This window comes from Platichthys flesus, chromosome 20, assembly GCF_949316205.1.
Source record: "Platichthys flesus chromosome 20, fPlaFle2.1, whole genome shotgun sequence".
NCBI classification, from domain to species: domain Eukaryota; kingdom Metazoa; phylum Chordata; class Actinopteri; order Pleuronectiformes; family Pleuronectidae; genus Platichthys; species Platichthys flesus.
The window spans coordinates 6,107,033-6,127,683 of NC_084964.1; the positions used below are offsets into that span (position 1 = coordinate 6,107,033).

At 39.0% G+C, this 20,651-nt stretch overlaps 17 non-coding genes across 17 annotated transcripts; all 17 read left to right on the forward strand.

Moving 5' to 3' along the window:
- The first annotated feature begins 862 nt into the window (after positions 1-862).
- trnar-ucu (transfer RNA arginine (anticodon UCU)) lies at positions 863-954 on the forward strand. The gene is given in 2 exon segments: positions 863-899; positions 919-954. It is a non-coding gene; the product is annotated as a tRNA-Arg (tRNA).
- Positions 955-1,439: 485 nt separating this feature from the next.
- On the forward strand, positions 1,440-1,531 carry trnar-ucu (transfer RNA arginine (anticodon UCU)). The gene is given in 2 exon segments: positions 1,440-1,476; positions 1,496-1,531. It is a non-coding gene; the product is annotated as a tRNA-Arg (tRNA).
- Positions 1,532-2,772: 1,241 nt separating this feature from the next.
- Positions 2,773-2,864, forward strand: trnar-ucu (transfer RNA arginine (anticodon UCU)). Its single transcript is given in 2 exon segments — positions 2,773-2,809; positions 2,829-2,864. It is a non-coding gene; the product is annotated as a tRNA-Arg (tRNA).
- A 637-nt stretch (positions 2,865-3,501) lies between these two features.
- On the forward strand, positions 3,502-3,593 carry trnar-ucu (transfer RNA arginine (anticodon UCU)). The gene is given in 2 exon segments: positions 3,502-3,538; positions 3,558-3,593. It is a non-coding gene; the product is annotated as a tRNA-Arg (tRNA).
- Positions 3,594-4,232: 639 nt separating this feature from the next.
- trnar-ucu (transfer RNA arginine (anticodon UCU)) lies at positions 4,233-4,324 on the forward strand. The gene is given in 2 exon segments: positions 4,233-4,269; positions 4,289-4,324. It is a non-coding gene; the product is annotated as a tRNA-Arg (tRNA).
- Positions 4,325-5,435: 1,111 nt separating this feature from the next.
- trnar-ucu (transfer RNA arginine (anticodon UCU)) lies at positions 5,436-5,527 on the forward strand. The gene is given in 2 exon segments: positions 5,436-5,472; positions 5,492-5,527. It is a non-coding gene; the product is annotated as a tRNA-Arg (tRNA).
- Positions 5,528-6,152: 625 nt separating this feature from the next.
- Positions 6,153-6,244, forward strand: trnar-ucu (transfer RNA arginine (anticodon UCU)). The gene is given in 2 exon segments: positions 6,153-6,189; positions 6,209-6,244. It is a non-coding gene; the product is annotated as a tRNA-Arg (tRNA).
- Positions 6,245-7,333: 1,089 nt separating this feature from the next.
- Positions 7,334-7,425, forward strand: trnar-ucu (transfer RNA arginine (anticodon UCU)). The gene is given in 2 exon segments: positions 7,334-7,370; positions 7,390-7,425. It is a non-coding gene; the product is annotated as a tRNA-Arg (tRNA).
- Positions 7,426-8,961: 1,536 nt separating this feature from the next.
- trnar-ucu (transfer RNA arginine (anticodon UCU)) lies at positions 8,962-9,053 on the forward strand. Its single transcript is given in 2 exon segments — positions 8,962-8,998; positions 9,018-9,053. It is a non-coding gene; the product is annotated as a tRNA-Arg (tRNA).
- An 837-nt stretch (positions 9,054-9,890) lies between these two features.
- On the forward strand, positions 9,891-9,982 carry trnar-ucu (transfer RNA arginine (anticodon UCU)). The gene is given in 2 exon segments: positions 9,891-9,927; positions 9,947-9,982. It is a non-coding gene; the product is annotated as a tRNA-Arg (tRNA).
- Positions 9,983-10,622: 640 nt separating this feature from the next.
- On the forward strand, positions 10,623-10,714 carry trnar-ucu (transfer RNA arginine (anticodon UCU)). Its single transcript is given in 2 exon segments — positions 10,623-10,659; positions 10,679-10,714. It is a non-coding gene; the product is annotated as a tRNA-Arg (tRNA).
- A 3,177-nt stretch (positions 10,715-13,891) lies between these two features.
- trnar-ucu (transfer RNA arginine (anticodon UCU)) lies at positions 13,892-13,983 on the forward strand. The gene is given in 2 exon segments: positions 13,892-13,928; positions 13,948-13,983. It is a non-coding gene; the product is annotated as a tRNA-Arg (tRNA).
- An 837-nt stretch (positions 13,984-14,820) lies between these two features.
- trnar-ucu (transfer RNA arginine (anticodon UCU)) lies at positions 14,821-14,912 on the forward strand. Its single transcript is given in 2 exon segments — positions 14,821-14,857; positions 14,877-14,912. It is a non-coding gene; the product is annotated as a tRNA-Arg (tRNA).
- A 627-nt stretch (positions 14,913-15,539) lies between these two features.
- On the forward strand, positions 15,540-15,631 carry trnar-ucu (transfer RNA arginine (anticodon UCU)). The gene is given in 2 exon segments: positions 15,540-15,576; positions 15,596-15,631. It is a non-coding gene; the product is annotated as a tRNA-Arg (tRNA).
- Positions 15,632-17,898: 2,267 nt separating this feature from the next.
- On the forward strand, positions 17,899-17,990 carry trnar-ucu (transfer RNA arginine (anticodon UCU)). Its single transcript is given in 2 exon segments — positions 17,899-17,935; positions 17,955-17,990. It is a non-coding gene; the product is annotated as a tRNA-Arg (tRNA).
- A 1,534-nt stretch (positions 17,991-19,524) lies between these two features.
- Positions 19,525-19,616, forward strand: trnar-ucu (transfer RNA arginine (anticodon UCU)). The gene is given in 2 exon segments: positions 19,525-19,561; positions 19,581-19,616. It is a non-coding gene; the product is annotated as a tRNA-Arg (tRNA).
- An 837-nt stretch (positions 19,617-20,453) lies between these two features.
- Positions 20,454-20,545, forward strand: trnar-ucu (transfer RNA arginine (anticodon UCU)). The gene is given in 2 exon segments: positions 20,454-20,490; positions 20,510-20,545. It is a non-coding gene; the product is annotated as a tRNA-Arg (tRNA).
- The last annotated feature ends 106 nt before the right edge of the window (positions 20,546-20,651 follow it).

A 20,651-nucleotide genomic window follows, 5' to 3' on the forward strand; every position in this document is an offset into this window, starting at 1 on the left:
CTTTAAGTTATTTCCCCATTATACTCAAGCATTAGAGACCATGAAATCTGCCAGGATTACCAATCCGTCAGTCGTCAGTACACAGACATGTTATATAATGTATCCAAACTCTCCGAACAGACTCACTCAAGGTTGATATGTGGCGCAATGGATAGCGCATTGGACTTCTAGACAATAATCAGGCAAGTAATTCAAAGGTTGAGGGTTCGAGTCCCTCCAGAGTCCTTCTGTTTAGATTATATGGAATCATTTAATTAGGACTAGATATTGAATGTCTCTGCATTTGCAGCATTTCAATATCCACACTAATGTTCAGATAAACACACATGTTATACAATGTGCACACATGATACAGAGAGACATACTAAGTAGAAGTAAGGATCTCTGGTGCAATAGATAGTGCATTGGACTTCTAGACAATAATCAGGCAAGAAATTCAAAAAATGTCGTTTGAGTCCCCCCAGAGTCCGGCTTTATACATTAATCCGTGAATGAAAACTGACAAGATTGAGTGTGTACATGTTCTTCACTGTTTTATCAATGCCACATATTACTCAATGGAGTGACAGGTGAAAATCTACACAATAGCCTCCTCACAGGGATTCAAAGGTTGTGTTTGATTCCGACCAGAGTCAATTTTATACATCAGGTCACTGTGAGCTTAAACTGTCCAATTTTCAGTTTCTGTGATTTCAGTCACACTGAAGAAGTAATTCACACTCTTTAAGTTATTTGCCCATTATACTCAAGCATTAGAGACCATGAAATTTGCCAGGATGACCAATCCGTCAGTCGTCAGTACACAAACATGTTATATAATGTGTCCAAACTCTCTGAACAGACTCACCCAAGGTTGGTATGTGGCTCTGTGGCGCAATGGATAGCGCATTGGACTTCTAGACAATAATTAGGCAAGTGATTCAAAGGTTGAGGGTTCGAGTCCCTCCAGAGTCGTTCTGTTTAGATTATATGGAATCATTTAATTAGGACTAGATATTAAATGTCTCTGCATTTGCAGCATTTCAATATCCAGATTAATGTTCAGATAAACACACGATACAAAGAGACATACTTAGTAGAAGTAAGGATCTCATTTGCAATAGATAGTGCATTGGACTTTTTTGACAATAAAACAAGTAATTCAAAGGTTGTGGGTTTGAGTGCAACCAGAGTCTGGCTTTATACGTTAAATCGTGAATGAAAACTGACAAGATTGGGTGTGTACATGGTCTTCACTGTGTATTATCAATAACACTTATTACTCAATGGACTAATGTGTGAAATTCTACAGAACAGCCTTCTCCCAGGGATTCAAAGGTTGTGGTTCGATTCCCACCAGAGTAAATGTTATACATTAGGTGAGTCTGAGCTTAAACTATCCAACTTTCAGTTTCTGTGATTTCATTCACTCTAAAAAATCATTTGCTAGGGTGATATGTGGCTCTGTGGAGCAATGGATAGCGCATTGGACTTCTAGACAATAATCAGGCAAGTAATTCAAAGGTTGAGGGTTCGAGTCCCTCCAGAGTCGGTCTCTTTAGATTATATGGATTCATTTATTTAGGACTAGATATTAAATGTCTCTGCATTTGCAGCATTTCAATATCCACACTAATGTTCAGATAAACAGACATGTTATCCAATGTGTACACACTATACAAAGAGACATAGTAAGTAGAAGTAAGGATCTCTGGTGCAATAGATAGTGCATTGGACTTCTAGACAATAAGCAGGCAAGTAATTCAAAGGTTGTGGGTTTAGAGTGCAATCAGGGTCCGGCTTTATACGTTAAATCGTGAATGAAAACTGACAAGATTGGGTGTGTACATGGTCTTCACTGTGTATTATCAATACCACATATTACTCAATGGACTAATGTGTGAAATTCTACAGAACAGCCTTCTCCCAGGGATTCAAAGGTTGTGGGTTTGATTCCCACCAGAGTAAATTTTATACATCAGGTGAGTCTGAGCTTAAACTATCCAACTTTCAGTTTCTGTGATTTCATTCACTCTAAAAAACAATTTGTTAGGGTGATATGTGGCTCTGAGGCGCAATGGATAGCGCATTGGACTTCTAGACAATAATCAGGCAAGTAATTCAAAGGTTGAGGGTTCGAGTTCCTCCAGAGTCGGTCTCCTTAGATTATATGGATTCATTTATTTAGGACTAGATATTGAATGTCTCTACATTTGCAGCATTTCAATATCCACACTAATGTTCAGATAAACACACATGTTACACAATGTGCACACACGATACAAAGAGACATACTAAGTAGAAGTAAGGATCTCTTGCGCAATAGATAGTGCATTGGACTTCTAGACAATAATCAGGCAAGTCATTTAAAGGTTGTGGGTTTGAGTCCTCCTAGAGTCCTGCTTTATACATTAAACCGTGAATGAAAACTGACAAGATTGAGTGTGTACATGTTCTTCACTGTTTTATCAATGCCATATATTACTTAATGGAGTGACATGTGAAAATCTACACGATAGCCTCCTCACAGGGATTTAAAGGTTGTGTTTGATTCCCACCAGAATCAATTTTATACATCAGGTCACTGTGAGCTTAAACTGTCCAATTTTCAGTTTCTGTGATCTCAGTCACACTGAAGAAGTAATTCACACTCTTTAAGTTATTTCCCCATTATACTCAAGCATTAGAGACCATGAAATCTGCCAGGATTACCAATCCGTCAGTCGTCAGTACACAGACATGTTATATAATTTATCCAAACTCTCCGAACAGACTCACTCAAGGTTGATATGAGGCTCTGTGGTGCAATGGATAGCGCATTGGACTTCTAGACAATAATCAGGCAAGTAATTCAAAGGTTGAGGGTTCGAGTCCCTCCAGAGTCGTTCTGTTTAGATTATATAGAATCATTTAATTAGGACTAGATATTAAATGTCTCTGCATTTGCAGCATTTCAATATCCACACTAATGTTCAGATAAACACACATGTTATACAATGTGCACACATGATACAAAGAGACATACTAAGTAGAAGTAAGGATCTCTGGTTCAATAGATAGTGCATTGGACTTCTAGACAATAATCAGGCAAGAAATTTAAAAAATGTCGTTTGAGTCCCCCCAGAGTCCGGCTTTATACATTAATCCGTGAATGAAAACTGACAAGATTGAGTGTGTACATGTTCTTCACTGTTTTATCAATGCCACATATTACTCAATGGAGTGACAGGTGAAAATCTACACAATAGCATCCTCACAGGGATTCAAAGGTTGTGTTTGATTCCGACCAGAGTCAATTTTATACATCAGGTCACTGTGAGCTTAAACTGTCCAATTTTCAGTTTCTGTGATTTTAGTCACACTGAAGAAGTAATTCACACTCTTTAAGTTATTTCCCCATTATACTCAAGCATTAGAGACCATGAAATTTGCCAGGATGACCAATCCGTCAGTCGTCAGTACACAAACATGTTATATAATGTGTCCAAACTCTCTGAACAGACTCACCCAAGGTTGGTATGTGGCTCTGTGGCGCAATGGATAGCGCATTGGACTTCTAGACAATAATCAGGCAAGTAATTCAAAGGTTGAGGGTTCGAGTCCCTCCAGAGTCGGTCTCCTTAGATTATATGGATTCATTTATTTAGGACTAGATATTGAATGTCTCTACATTTGCAGCATTTCAATATCCACACTAATGTTCAGATAAACACACATGTTACACAATGTGCACACACGATACAAAGAGACATACTAAGTAGAAGTAAGGATGTCTGGCGCAATAGATAGTGCATTGGACTTCTAGACAATAATCAGGCAAGTCATTTAAAGGTTGTGGGTTTGAGTCCCCCTAGAGTCCTGCTTTATACATTAATCCGTGAATGAAAACTGACAAGATTGAGTGTGTACATGTTCTTTAACTGTTTTATCAATGCCACATATTGCTCAATGGAGTGACATGTGAAAATCTACACAATAGCCTCCTCAAAGGGATTCAAAGGTTGTGTTTGAGTCCCACCAGAGTAAATTTTATACATCAGGTCACTGTGAGCTTAAACTGTCCAATTTTCAGTTTCTGTGATTTCAGTCACACTGAAGAAGTAATTCACACTCTTTAAGTTATTTCCCCATTATACTCAAGCATTAGAGACCATGAAATCTGCCAGGATGACCAATCCGTCAGTCGTCAGTACACAGACATGTTATATAATGTGTCCAAACTCTCCAAACAGACTCACCCAAGGTTGATATGTGGCTCTGTGGCGCAATGGATAGCGCATTGGACTTCTAGACAATAATCAGGCAAGTAATTCAAAGGTTGAGGGTTCGAGTCCCTCCAGGGTCGGTCTCTTTAGATTATATGGATTCATTTAATTAGGACTAGATATTAAATGTCTCTGCATTTGCAGCATTTCAATATCCAGATTAATGTTCAGATAAACACACATGTTATACAATGTGCACACACGATACAAAGAGACATACTTAGTAGAAGTAAGGGTCTCATTTGCAATAGATAGTGCATTGGACTTTTTTGACAATAAAACAAGTAATTCAAAGGTTGTGGGTTTGAGTGCAACCAGAGTCTGGCTTTATACGTTAAATCGTGAATGAAAACTGACAAGATTGGGTGTGTACATGGTCTTCACTGTGTATTATCAATACCACTTATTACTCAATGGACTAATGTGTGAAATTCTACAGAACAGCCTTCTCCCAGGGATTCAAAGGTTGTGGTTCGATTCCCACCAGAGTAAATGTTATACATTAGGTGAGTCTGAGCTTAAACTATCCAACTTTCAGTTTCTGTGATTTCATTCACTCTAAAAAATCATTTGCTAGGGTGATATGTGGCTCTGTGGAGCAATGGATAGCGCATTGGACTTCTAGACAATAATCAGGCAAGTAATTCAAAGGTTGAGGGTTCGAGTCCCTCAAGAGTCGGTCTCTTTAGATTATATGGATTCATTTAATTAGGACTAGATATTAAATGTCTCTGCATTTGCAGCATTTCAATATCCACACTAATGTTCAGATAAACAGACATGTTATCCAATGTGCACACACTATACAAAGACACATAGTAAGTAGAATTAAGGATCTCTGGTGCAAAAGATAGTGCATTGGACTTCTAGACAATAAGCAGGCAAGTAATTCAAAGGTTGTGGGTTTTAGAGTGCAATCAGGGTCCGGCTTTATACGTTAAATCGTGAATGAAAACTGACAAGATTGGGTGTGTACATGGTCTTCACTTTGTATTATCAGTACCACATATTACTCAATGGACTAATGTGTGAAATTCTACAGAACAGCCTTCTCCCAGGGATTCAAAGGTTGTGGGTTAGATTCCCACCAGAGTAAATTTTATACATCAGGTGAGTCTGAGCTTAAACTATCCAACTTTCAGTTTCTGTGATTTCATTCACTCTAAAAAATAATTTGTTAGGGTGATATGTGGCTCTGTGGCGCAATGGATAGCGCATTGGACTTCTAGACAATAATCAGGCAAGTAATTCAAAGGTTGAGGGTTCGAGTCCCTCCAGAGTCGGTCTCTTTGGATTATATGGATTCATTTATTTAGGACTAGATATTGAATGTCTCTACATTTCCAGCATTTCAATATCCACACTAATGTTCAGATAAACACACATGTTACACAATGTGCACACACGATACAAAGAGACATACTAAGTAGAAGTAAGGATCTCTGGCGCAATAGATAGTGCATTGGACTTCTAGACAATAATCAGGCAAGTCATTTAAAGGTTGTGGGTTTGAGTCCCCCCAGAGTCCGGCTTTATACTTTGAACTGACAAGATTGAGTGTGTACATGTTCTTCACTGTTTTATCAATGCCACATATTGCTCAATGGAGTGACATGTGAAAATCTACACAATAGCCTCCTCAAAGGGATTCAAAGGTTGTGTTTGAGTCCCACCAGAGTAAATTTTATACATCAGGTCACTGTGAGCTTAAACTGTCCAATTTTCAGTTTCTGTGATTTCAGTCACACTGAAGAAGTAATTCACACTCTTTAAGTTATTTCCCCATTATACTCAAGCATTAGAGACCATGAAATTTGCCAGGATGACCAATCCGTCAGTCGTCAGTACACAAACATGTTATATAATGTGTCCAAACTCTCTGAACAGACTCACCCAAGGTTGGTATGTGGCTCTGTGGCGCAATGGATAGCGCATTGGACTTCTAGACAATAATCAGGCAAGTGATTCAAAGGTTGAGGGTTCGAGTCCCTCCAGAGTCGTTCTGTTTAGATTATATGGAATCATTTAATTAGGACTAGATATTAAATGTCTCTGCATTTGCAGCATTTCAATATCCAGATTAATGTTCAGATAAACACACGATACAAAGAGACATACTTAGTAGAAGTAAGGGTCTCATTTGCAATAGATAGTGCATTGGACTTTTTTGACAATAAAACAAGTAATTCAAAGGTTGTGGGTTTGAGTGCAACCAGAGTCTGGCTTTATACGTTAAATCGTGAATGAAAACTGACAAGATTGGGTGTGTACATGGTCTTCACTGTGTATTATCAATACCACTTATTACTCAATGGACTAATGTGTGAAATTCTACAGAACAGCCTTCTCCCAGGGATTCAAAGGTTGTGGTTCGATTCCCACCAGAGTAAATGTTATACATTAGGTGAGTCTGAGCTTAAACTATCCAACTTTCAGTTTCTGTGATTTCATTCACTCTAAAAAATCATTTGCTAGGGTGATATGTGGCTCTGTGGAGCAATGGATAGCGCATTGGACTTCTAGACAATAATCAGGCAAGTAATTCAAAGGTTGAGGGTTCGAGTCCCTCAAGAGTCGGTCTCTTTAGATTATATGGATTCATTTAATTAGGACTAGATATTAAATGTCTCTGCATTTGCAGCATTTCAATATCCACACTAATGTTCAGATAAACAGACATGTTATCCAATGTGCACACACTATACAAAGACACATAGTAAGCAGAATTAAGGATCTCTGGTGCAAAAGATAGTGCATTGGACTTCTAGACAATAAGCAGGCAAGTAATTCAAAGGTTGTGGGTTTTAGAGTGCAATCAGGGTCCGGCTTTATACGTTAAATCGTGAATGAAAACTGACAAGATTGGGTGTGTACATGGTCTTCACTTTGTATTATCAATACCACATATTACTCAATGGACTTATGTGTGAAATTCTACAGAACAGCCTTCTCCCAGGGATTCAAAGGTTGTGGGTTAGATTCCCACCAGAGTAAATTTAATACATCAGGTGAGTCTGAGCTTAAACTATCCAACTTTCAGTTTCTGTGATTTCATTCACTCTAAAAAATAATTTGTTAGGGTGATATGTGGCTCTGTGGCGCAATGGATAGCGCATTGGACTTCTAGACAATAATCAGGCAAGTAATTCAAAGGTTGAGGGTTCGAGTGCCTCCAGAGTCGGTCTCTTTGGATTATATGGATTCATTTATTTAGGACTAGATATTGAATGTCTCTACATTTGCAGCATTTCAATATCCACACTAATGTTCAGATAAACACACATGTTACACAATGTGCACACACGATACAAAGAGACATACTAAGTAGAAGTAAGGATCTCTGGCGCAATAGATAGTGCATTGGACTTCTAGACAATAATCAGGCAAGTCATTTTAAGGTTGTGGGTTTGAGTCCCCCCAGAGTCCGGCTTTATACTTTGAACTGACAAGATTGAGTGTGTACATGTTCTTCACTGTTTTATCAATGCCACATATTACTCAATGGAGTGACATGTGAAAATCTACACAATAGCCTCCTCACAGGGATTCAAAGGTTCTGTTTGATTCCGACCAGAGTCAATTTTATACATCAGGTCACTTTGAGCTTAAACTGTCCAATTTTCAGTTTCTGTGATTTCAGTCACACTGAAGAAGTAATTCACACTCTTTATAAGTTATTTCCCCATTATACTCAAGCATTAGAGACCATGAAATCTGCCAGGATGACCAATCCGTCAGTCGTCAGTACACAGACATGTTATATAATGTGTCCAAACTCTCCGAACAGACTCACTCAAGGTTGATATGAGGCTCTGTGGCGCAATGGATAGCGCATTGGACTTCTAGACAATAATCAGGCAAGTAATTCAAAGGTTAACTCTTTAAGTTATTTCCCCATTATACTCAAGCATTAGAGACCATGAAATCTGCCAGGATGACCAATCCGTCAGTCGTCAGTACACAGACATGTTATATAATGTGTCCAAACTCTCCGAACAGACTCACTCAAGCTTGATATGAGGCTCTGTGGCGCAATGGATAGCGCATTGGACTTCTAGACAATAATCCCTCCAGAGTCGGTCTCTTTAGATTAATTGGATTCATTTAATTAGGACTAGATATTAAATGTCTCTGCATTTGCAGCATTTCAATATCCACACTAATGTTCAGATAAACACACATGTTATACAATGTGCACACATGATACAAAGAGACATACTAAGTAGAAGTAAGGATCTCTGGTGCAATAGATAGTGCATTGGACTTCTAGACAATAATCAGGCAAGTAATTCAAAGGTTGTGGGTTTGAGTCCCCCCAGAGTCCGGCTTTATACATTAAACCGTGAATGAAAACTGACAAGATTGAGTGTGTACATGTTCTTCACTGTTTTATCAATGCCACATATTACTCAATGGAGTGACATGTGAAAATCTACACAATAGCCTCCTCACAGGGATTCAAAGGTTGTGTTTGATTCCGACCAGAGTCAATTTTAAACATCAGGTCACTTTGAGCTTAAACTGTCCAATTTTCAGTTTCTGTGATTTCAGTCACGCTGAAGAAGTAATTCACACTCTTTAAGATATTTCCCCATTATACTCAAGCATTAGAGACCATGAAAACTGCCAGGATGACCAATCCGTCAGTCGTCAGTACACAGACATGTTATATAATGTGTCCAAACTCTCCGAACAGACTCACTCAAGGTTGTTATGAGGCTCTGTGGCGCAATGGATAGCGCATTGGACTTCTAGACAATAATCAGACAAGTAATTCAAAGGTTGAGGGTTCGAGTCCCTCCAGAGTCGGTCTCTTTAGATTATATGGATTCATTTATTTAGGACTAGATATTGAATGTGTCTACATTTGCAGCATTTCAATATCCACACTAATGTTCAGATAAACACACATGTTACACAATGTGCACACACGATACAAAGAGACATACTAAGTAGAAGTAAGGATCTCTGGCCCAATAGATAGTGCATTGGACTTCTAGACAATAATCAGGCAAGTCATTTAAAGGTTGTGGGTTTGAGTCCCCCCAGAGTCCGGCTTTATACTTTAAACTGACAAGATTGAGTGTGTACATGTTCTTCACTGTTTTATCAATGCCACATATTACTCAATGGAGTGACATGTGAAAATCTACACAATAGCCTCCTCAAAGGGATTCAAAGGTTGTGTTTGAGTCCCACCAGAGTAAATTTTATACATCAGGTCACTGTGAGCTTAAACTGTCCAATTTTCAGTTTCTGTGATTTCAGTCACACTGAAGAAGTAATTCACACTCTTTAAGTTATTTCCCCATTATACTCAAGCATTAGAGACCATGAAATCTGCCAGGATGACCAATCCGTCAGTCGTTCGTACACAGACATGTCATATAATGTGTCCAAACTCTCCGAACAGACTCAACCAAGGTTGATATGTGGCTCTGTGGCGCAATGGATAGCGCATTGGACTTCTAGACAATAATCAGGCAAGTACTTCAAAGGTTAACTCTTTAAGTTATTTCCCCATTATACTCAAGCATTAGAGACCATGAAATCTGCCAGGAAGACCAATCCGTCAGTTGTCAGTACACAGACATGTTATATAATGTGTCCAAACTCTCCGAACAGACTCACCCAAGGTTGATATGTGGCTCTGTGGCGCAATGGATAGCGCATTGGACTTCTAGACAATAATCAGGCAAGTAATTCAAAGGTTGAGGGTTCGAGTCCCTCCAGAGTCGGTCTCTTTAGATTATATGGAATCATTTAATTAGGACTAGATATTAAATGTCTCTGCATTTGCAGCATTTCAATATCCACACTAATGTTCAGATAAACACACATGTTATACAATGTGCACACATGATACAAAGAGACATACTAAGTAGAAGTAAGGATCTCTGGTGCAATAGATAGTGCATTGGACTTCTAGACAATAATCAGGCAAGTAATTCAAAGGTTGTGGGTTTGAGTCCCCCCAGAGTCCGGCTTTATACATTAAACCGTGAATGAAAACTGACAAGATTGAGTGTGTACATGTTCTTCACTGTTTTATCAATGCCACATATTACTCAATGGAGTGACATGTGAAAATCTACACAATAGCCTCCTCACAGGGATTCAAAGGTTCTGTTTGATTCCGACCAGAGTCAATTTTATACATCAGGTCACTTTGAGCTTAAACTGTCCAATTTTCAGTTTCTGTGATTTCAGTCACACTGAAGAAGTAATTCACACTCTTTATAAGTTATTTCCCCATTATACTCAAGCATTAGAGACCATGAAATCTGCCAGGATGACCAATCCGTCAGTCGTCAGTACACAGACATGTTATATAATGTGTCCAAACTCTCCGAACAGACTCACTCAAGGTTGATATGAGGCTCTGTGGCGCAATGGATAGCGCATTGGACTTCTAGACAATAATCAGGCAAGTAATTCAAAGGTTGAGGGTTCGAGTCCCTCCAGAGTCGGTCTCTTTAGATTATATGGAATCATTTAATTAGGACTAGATATTAAATGTCTCTGCATTTGCAGCATTTCAATATCCACACTAATGTTCAGATAAACACACATGTTATACAATGTGCACACATGATACAAAGAGACATACTAAGTAGAAGTAAGGATCTCTGGTGCAATAGATTGTGCATTGGACTTCTAGACAATAATCAGGCAAGTCATTTAAAGGTTGTGGGTTTGAGTCCCCCCAGAGTCCGGCTTTATACATTCAAATGACAAGATTGGGTGTGTACATGTTCTTCACTGTTTTATCAATGCCACATATTACTCAATGGAGTGACATGTGAAAATCTACACAATAGCCTCCTCACAGGTATTCAAAGGTTGTGTTTGATTCCGACCAGAGTCAATTTTATACATCAGGTCACTGTGAGCTTAAACTGTCCAATTTTCAGTTTCTGTGATTTCAGTCACACTGAAGAAGTAATTCACACTCTTTAAGTTATTTCCCCATTATACTCAAGCATTAGAGACCATGAAATCTGCCAGGATGACCAATCCGTCAGTCGTCAGTACACAGACATGTTATATAATGTGTCCAAACTCTCCGAACAGACTCACCCAAGATTGATATGTGGCTCTGTGGCGCAATGGATAGCGCATTGGACTTCTAGACAATAATCAGGCAAGTAATTCAGGGGTTGAGGGTTCGAGTCCCTCCATAGTCGGTCTCTTTAGATTATATGGAATCATTTAATTAGGACTAGATATTAAATGTCTCTGCATTTGCAGCATTTCAATATCCACACTAATGTTCAGATAAACACACATGTTATACAATGTGCACACATGATACAAAGAGACATACTAAGTAGAAGTAAGGATCTCTGGTGCAATAGATAGTGCATTGGACTTCTAGACAATAATCAGGCAAGTAATTCAAAGGTTGTGGGTTTGAGTCCCCCCAGAGTCCGGCTTTATACATTAAACCGTGAATGAAAACTGACAAGATTGAGTGTGTACATGTTCTTCACTGGTTTATCAATGCCACATATTACTCAATGGAGTGACATGTGAAAATCTACACAATAGCCTCCTCACAGGGATTCAAAGGTTGTGTTTGATTCCGACCAGAGTCAATTTTATACATCAGGTCACTTTGAGCTTAAACTGTCCAATTTTCAGTTTCTGTGATTTCAGTCACACTGAAGAAGTAATTCACACTCTTTATAAGTTATTTCCCCATTATACTCAAGCATTAGAGACCATGAAATCTGCCAGGATGACCAATCCGTCAGTCGTCAGTACACAGACATGTTATATAATGTGTCCAAACTCTCCGAACAGACTCACTCAAGGTTGATATGAGGCTCTGTGGCGCAATGGATAGCGCATTGGACTTCTAGACAATAATCAGGCAAGTAATTCAAAGGTTAACTCTTTAAGTTATTTCCCCATTATACTCAAGCATTAGAGACCATGAAATCTGCCAGGATGACCAATCCGTCAGTCGTCAGTACACAGACATGTTATATAATGTGTCCAAACTCTCCGAACAGACTCACTCAAGCTTGATATGAGGCTCTGTGGCGCAATGGATAGCGCATTGGACTTCTAGACAATAATCCCTCCAGAGTCGGTCTCTTTAGATTAATTGGATTCATTTAATTAGGACTAGATATTAAATGTCTCTGCATTTGCAGCATTTCAATATCCACACTAATGTTCAGATAAACACACATGTTATACAATGTGCACACATGATACAAAGAGACATACTAAGTAGAAGTAAGGATCTCTGGTGCAATAGATAGTGCATTGGACTTCTAGACAATAATCAGGCAAGTAATTCAAAGGTTGTGGGTTTGAGTCCCCCCAGAGTCCGGCTTTATACATTAAACCGTGAATGAAAACTGACAAGATTGAGTGTGTACATGTTCTTCACTGGTTTATCAATGCCACATATTACTCAATGGAGTGACATGTGAAAATCTACACAATAGCCTCCTCACAGGGATTCAAAGGTTGTGTTTGATTCCGACCAGAGTCAATTTTATACATCAGGTCACTTTGAGCTTAAACTGTCCAATTTTCAGTTTCTGTGATTTCAGTCACACTGAAGAAGTAATTCACACTCTTTATAAGTTATTTCCCCATTATACTCAAGCATTAGAGACCATGAAATCTGCCAGGATGACCAATCCGTCAGTCGTCAGTACACAGACATGTTATATAATGTGTCCAAACTCTCCGAACAGACTCACTCAAGGTTGATATGTGGCTCTGTGTCGCAATGGATAGCGCATTGGACTTCTAGACAATAATCAGGCAAGTAATTCAAAGGTTAACTCTTTAAGTTATTTCCCCATTATACTCAAGCATTAGAGACCATGAAATCTGCCAGGATGACCAATCCGTCAGTCGTCAGTACACAGACATGTTATATAATGTGTCCAAACTCTCCGAACAGACTCACTCAAGCTTGATATGAGGCTCTGTGGCGCAATGGATAGCGCATTGGACTTCTAGACAATAATCCCTCCAGAGTCGGTCTCTTTAGATTAATTGGATTCATTTAATTAGGACTAGATATTAAATGTCTCTGCATTTGCAGCATTTCAATATCCACACTAATGTTCAGATAAACACACATGTTATACAATGTGCACACATGATACAAAGAGACATACTAAGTAGAAGTAAGGATCTCTGGTGCAATAGATAGTGCATTGGACTTCTAGACAATAATCAGGCAAGTAATTCAAAGGTTGTGGGTTTGAGTCCCCCCAGAGTCCGGCTTTATACATTAAACCGTGAATGAAAACTGACAAGATTGAGTGTGTACATGTTCTTCACTGTTTTATCAATGCCACATATTACTCAATGGAGTGACATGTGAAAATCTACACAATAGCCTCCTCACAGGGATTCAAAGGTTGTGTTTGATTCCGACCAGAGTCAATTTTAAACATCAGGTCACTTTGAGCTTAAACTGTCCAATTTTCAGTTTCTGTGATTTCAGTCACACTGAAGAAGTAATTCACACTCTTTAAGATATTTCCCCATTATACTCAAGCATTAGAGACCATGAAAACTGCCAGGATGACCAATCCGTCAGTCGTCAGTACACAGACATGTTATATAATGTGTCCAAACTCTCCGAACAGACTCACTCAAGGTTGTTATGAGGCTCTGTGGCGCAATGGATAGCGCATTGGACTTCTAGACAATAATCAGACAAGTAATTCAAAGGTTGAGGGTTCGAGTCCCTCCAGAGTCGGTCTCTTTAGATTATATGGATTCATTTATTTAGGACTAGATATTGAATGTGTCTACATTTGCAGCATTTCAATATCCACACTAATGTTCAGATAAACACACATGTTACACAATGTGCACACACGATACAAAGAGACATACTAAGTAGAAGTAAGGATCTCTGGCCCAATAGATAGTGCATTGGACTTCTAGACAATAATCAGGCAAGTCATTTAAAGGTTGTGGGTTTGAGTCCCCCCAGAGTCCGGCTTTATACTTTAAACTGACAAGATTGAGTGTGTACATGTTCTTCACTGTTTTATCAATGCCACATATTACTCAATGGAGTGACATGTGAAAATCTACACAATAGCCTCCTCAAAGGGATTCAAAGGTTGTGTTTGAGTCCCACCAGAGTAAATTTTATACATCAGGTCACTGTGAGCTTAAACTGTCCAATTTTCAGTTTCTGTGATTTCAGTCACACTGAAGAAGTAATTCACACTCTTTAAGTTATTTCCCCATTATACTCAAGCATTAGAGACCATGAAATCTGCCAGGATGACCAATCCGTCAGTCGTTCGTACACAGACATGTTATATAATGTGTCCAAACTCTCCGAACAGACTCAACCAAGGTTGATATGTGGCTCTGTGGCGCAATGGATGGCGCATTGGACTTCTAGACAATAATCAGGCAAGTAATTCAAAGGTTAACTCTTTAAGTTATTTCCCCATTATACTCAAGCATTAGAGACCATGAAATCTGCCAGGAAGACCAATCCGTCAGTTGTCAGTACACAGACATGTTATATAATGTGTCCAAACTCTCCGAACAGACTCACCCAAGGTTGATATGTGGCTCTGTGGCGCAATGGATAGCGCATTGGACTTCTAGACAATAATCAGGCAAGTAATTCAAAGGTTGAGGGTTCGAGTCCCTCCAGAGTCGGTCTCTTTAGATTATATGGAATCATTTAATTAGGACTAGATATTAAATGTCTCTGCATTTGCAGCATTTCAATATCCACACTAATGTTCAGATAAACACACATGTTATACAATGTGCACACATGATACAAAGAGACATACTAAGTAGAAGTAAGGATCTCTGGTGCAATAGATTGTGCATTGGACTTCTAGACAATAATCAGGCAAGTCATTTAAAGGTTGTGGGTTTGAGTCCCCCCAGAGTCCGGCTTTATACATTCAAATGACAAGATTGGGTGTGTACATGTTCTTCACTGTTTTATCAATGCCACATATTACTCAATGGAGTGACATGTGAAAATCTACACAATAGCCTCCTCACAGGGATTCAAAGGTTCTGTTTGATTCCGACCAGAGTCAATTTTATACATCAGGTCACTTTGAGCTTAAACTGTCCAATTTTCAGTTTCTGTGATTTCAGTCACACTGAAGAAGTAATTCACACTCTTTATAAGTTATTTCCCCATTATACTCAAGCATTAGAGACCATGAAATCTGCCAGGATGACCAATCCGTCAGTCGTCAGTACACAGACATGTTATATAATGTGTCCAAACTCTCCGAACAGACTCACTCAAGGTTGATATGAGGCTCTGTGGCGCAATGGATAGCGCATTGGACTTCTAGACAATAATCAGGCAAGTAATTCAAAGGTTGAGGGTTCGAGTCCCTCCAGAGTCGGTCTCTTTAGATTATATGGAATCATTTAATTAGGACTAGATATTAAATGTCTCTGCATTTGCAGCATTTCAATATCCACACTAATGTTCAGATAAACACACATGTTATACAATGTGCACACATGATACAAAGAGACATACTAAGTAGAAGTAAGGATCTCTGGTGCAATAGATTGTGCATTGGACTTCTAGACAATAATCAGGCAAGTCATTTAAAGGTTGTGGGTTTGAGTCCCCCCAGAGTCCGGCTTTATACATTCAAATGACAAGATTGGGTGTGTACATGTTCTTCACTGTTTTATCAATGCCACATATTACTCAATGGAGTGACATGTGAAAATCTACACAATAGCCTCCTCACAGGTATTCAAAGGTTGTGTTTGATTCCGACCAGAGTCAATTTTATACATCAGGTCACTGTGAGCTTAAACTGTCCAATTTTCAGTTTCTGTGATTTCAGTCACACTGAAGAAGTAATTCACACTCTTTAAGTTATTTCCCCATTATACTCAAGCATTAGAGACCATGAAATCTGCCAGGATGACCAATCCGTCAGTCGTCAGTACACAGACATGTTATATAATGTGTCCAAACTCTCCGAACAGACTCACCCAAGATTGATATGTGGCTCTGTGGCGCAATGGATAGCGCATTGGACTTCTAGACAATAATCAGGCAAGTAATTCAGGGGTTGAGGGTTCGAGTCCCTCCATAGTCGGTCTCTTTAGATTATATGGAATCATTTAATTAGGACTAGATATTAAATGTCTCTGCATTTGCAGCATTTCAATATCCACACTAATGTTCAGATAAACACACATGTTATACAATGTGCACACATGATACAAAGAGACATACTAAGTAGAAGTAAGGATCTCTGGTGCAATAGATAGTGCATTGGACTTCTAGACAATAATCAGGCAAGTAATTCAAAGGTTGTGGGTTTGAGTCCCCCCAGAGTCCGGCTTTATACATTAAACCGTGAATGAAAACTGACAAGATTGAGTGTGTACATGTTCTTCACTGTTTTATCAATGCCACATATTACTCAATGGAGTGACATGTGAAAATCTACACAATAGCCTCCTCACAGGGATTCAAAGGTTGTGTTTGATTCCTGACCAGAGTCAATTTTATACATCAGGTCACTTTGAGCTTAAACTGTCCAATTTTCAGTTTCTGTGATTTCAGTCACACTGAAGAAGTAATTCACACTCTTTATAAGTTATTTCCCCATTATACTCAAGCATTAGAGACCATGAAATCTGCCAGGATGACCAATCCGTCAGTCGTCAGTACACAGACATGTTATATAATGTGTCCAAACTCTCCGAACAGACTCACTCAAGGTTGATATGAGGCTCTGTGGCGCAATGGATAGCGCATTGGACTTCTAGACAATAATCAGGCAAGTAATTCAAAGGTTAACTCTTTAAGTTATTTCCCCATTATACTCAAGCATTAGAGACCATGAAATCTGCCAGGATGACCAATCCGTCAGTCGTCAGTACACAGACATGTTATATAATGTGTCCAAACTCTCCGAACAGACTCACTCAAGCTTGATATGAGGCTCTGTGGCGCAATGGATAGCGCATTGGACTTCTAGACAATAATCCCTCCAGAGTCGGTCTCTTTAGATTAATTGGATTCATTTAATTAGGACTAGATATTAAATGTCTCTGCATTTGCAGCATTTCAATATCCACACTAATGTTCAGATAAACACACATGTTATACAATGTGCACACATGATACAAAGAGACATACTAAGTAGAAGTAAGGATCTCTGGTGCAATAGATAGTGCATTGGACTTCTAGACAATAATCAGGCAAGTAATTCAAAGGTTGTGGGTTTGAGTCCCCCCAGAGTCCGGCTTTATACATTAAACCGTGAATGAAAACTGACAAGATTGAGTGTGTACATGTTCTTCACTGTTTTATCAATGCCACATATTACTCAATGGAGTGACATGTGAAAATCTACACAATAGCCTCCTCACAGGGATTCAAAGGTTGTGTTTGATTCCGACCAGAGTCAATTTTAAACATCAGGTCACTTTGAGCTTAAACTGTCCAATTTTCAGTTTCTGTGATTTCAGTCACACTGAAGAAGTAATTCACACTCTTTAAGATATTTCCCCATTATACTCAAGCATTAGAGACCATGAAAACTGCCAGGATGACCAATCCGTCAGTCGTCAGTACACAGACATGTTATATAATGTGTCCAAACTCTCCGAACAGACTCACTCAAGGTTGTTATGAGGCTCTGTGGCGCAATGGATAGCGCATTGGACTTCTAGACAATAATCAGACAAGTAATTCAAAGGTTGAGGGTTCGAGTCCCTCCAGAGTCGGTCTCTTTAGATTATATGGATTCATTTATTTAGGACTAGATATTGAATGTGTCTACATTTGCAGCATTTCAATATCCACACTAATGTTCAGATAAACACACATGTTACACAATGTGCACACACGATACAAAGAGACATACTAAGTAGAAGTAAGGATCTCTGGCCCAATAGATAGTGCATTGGACTTCTAGACAATAATCAGGCAAGTCATTTAAAGGTTGTGGGTTTGAGTCCCCCCAGAGTCCGGCTTTATACTTTAAACTGACAAGATTGAGTGTGTACATGTTCTTCACTGTTTTATCAATGCCACATATTACTCAATGGAGTGACATGTGAAAATCTACACAATAGCCTCCTCAAAGGGATTCAAAGGTTGTGTTTGAGTCCCACCAGAGTAAATTTTATACATCAGGTCACTGTGAGCTTAAACTGTCCAATTTTCAGTTTCTGTGATTTCAGTCACACTGAAGAAGTAATTCACACTCTTTAAGTTATTTCCCCATTATACTCAAGCATTAGAGACCATGAAATCTGCCAGGATGACCAATCCGTCAGTCGTTCGTACACAGACATGTTATATAATGTGTCCAAACTCTCCGAACAGACTCAACCAAGGTTGATATGTGGCTCTGTGGCGCAATGGATAGCGCATTGGACTTCTAGACAATAATCAGGCAAGTAATTCAAAGGTTAACTCTTTAAGTTATTTCCCCATTATACTCAAGCATTAGAGACCATGAAATCTGCCAGGATGACCAATCCGTCAGTCGTCAGTACACAGACATGTTATATAATGTGTCCAAACTCTCCGAACAGACTCACTCAAGCTTGATATGAGGCTCTGTGGCGCAATGGATAGCGCATTGGACTTCTAGACAATAATCCCTCCAGAGTCGGTCTCTTTAGATTAATTGGATTCATTTAATTAGGACTAGATATTAAATGTCTCTGCATTTGCAGCATTTCAATATCCACACTAATGTTCAGATAAACACACATGTTATACAATGTGCACACATGATACAAAGAGACATACTAAGTAGAAGTAAGGATCTCTGGTGCAATAGATAGTGCATTGGACTTCTAGACAATAATCAGGCAAGTAATTCAAAGGTTGTGGGTTTGAGTCCCCCCAGAGTCCGGCTTTATACATTAAACCGTGAATGAAAACTGACAAGATTGAGTGTGTACATGTTCTTCACTGTTTTATCAATGCCACATATTACTCAATGGAGTGACATGTGAAAATCTACACAATAGCCTCCTCACAGGGATTCAAAGGTTGTGTTTGATTCCGACCAGAGTCAATTTTAAACATCAGGTCACTTTGAGCTTAAACTGTCCAATTTTCAGTTTCTGTGATTTCAGTCACACTGAAGAAGTAATTCACACTCTTTAAGATATTTCCCCATTATACTCAAGCATTAGAGACCATGAAAACTGCCAGGATGACCAATCCGTCAGTCGTCAGTACACAGACATGTTATATAATGTGTCCAAACTCTCCGAACAGACTCACTCAAGGTTGTTATGAGGCTCTGTGGCGCAATGGATAGCGCATTGGACTTCTAGACAATAATCAGACAAGTAATTCAAAGGTTGAGGGTTCGAGTCCCTCCAGAGTCGGTCTCTTTAGATTATATGGATTCATTTATTTAGGACTAGATATTGAATGTGTCTACTTTTGCAGCATTTCAATATCCACACTAATGTTCAGATAAACACACATGTTACACAATGTGCACACACGATACAAAGAGACATACTAAGTAGAAGTAAGGATCTCTGGCCCAATAGATAGTGCATTGGACTTCTAGACAATAATCAGGCAAGTCATTTAAAGGTTGTGGGTTTGAGTCCCCCCAGAGTCCGGCTTTATACTTTAAACTGACAAGATTGAGTGTGTACATGTTCTTCACTGTTTTATCAATGCCACATATTACTCAATGGAGTGACATGTGAAAATCTACACAATAGCCTCCTCAAAGGGATTCAAAGGTTGTGTTTGAGTCCCACCAGAGTAAATTTTATACATCAGGTCACTGTGAGCTTAAACTGTCCAATTTTCAGTTTCTGTGATTTCAGTCACACTGAAGAAGTAATTCACACTCTTTAAGTTATTTCCCCATTATACTCAAGCATTAGAGACCATGAAATCTGCCAGGATGACCAATCCGTCAGTCGTTCGTACACAGACATGTTATATAATGTGTCCAAACTCTCCGAACAGACTCAACCAAGGTTGATATGTGGCTCTGTGGCGCAATGGATAGCGCATTGGACTTCTAGACAATAATCAGGCAAGTAATTCAAAGGTTAACTCTTTAAGTTATTTCCCCATTATACTCAAGCATTAGAGACCATGAAATCTGCCAGGAAGACCAATCCGTCAGTTGTCAGTACACAGACATGTTATATAATGTGTCCAAACTCTCCGAACAGACTCACCCAAGGTTGATATGTGGCTCTGTGGCGCAATGGATAGCGCATTGGACTTCTAGACAATAATCAGGCAAGTAATTCAAAGGTTGAGGGTTCGAGTCCCTCCAGAGTCGGTCTCTTTAGATTATATGGAATCATTTAATTAGGACTAGATATTAAATGTCTCTGCATTTGCAGCATTTCAATATCCACACTAATGTTCAGATAAACACACATGTT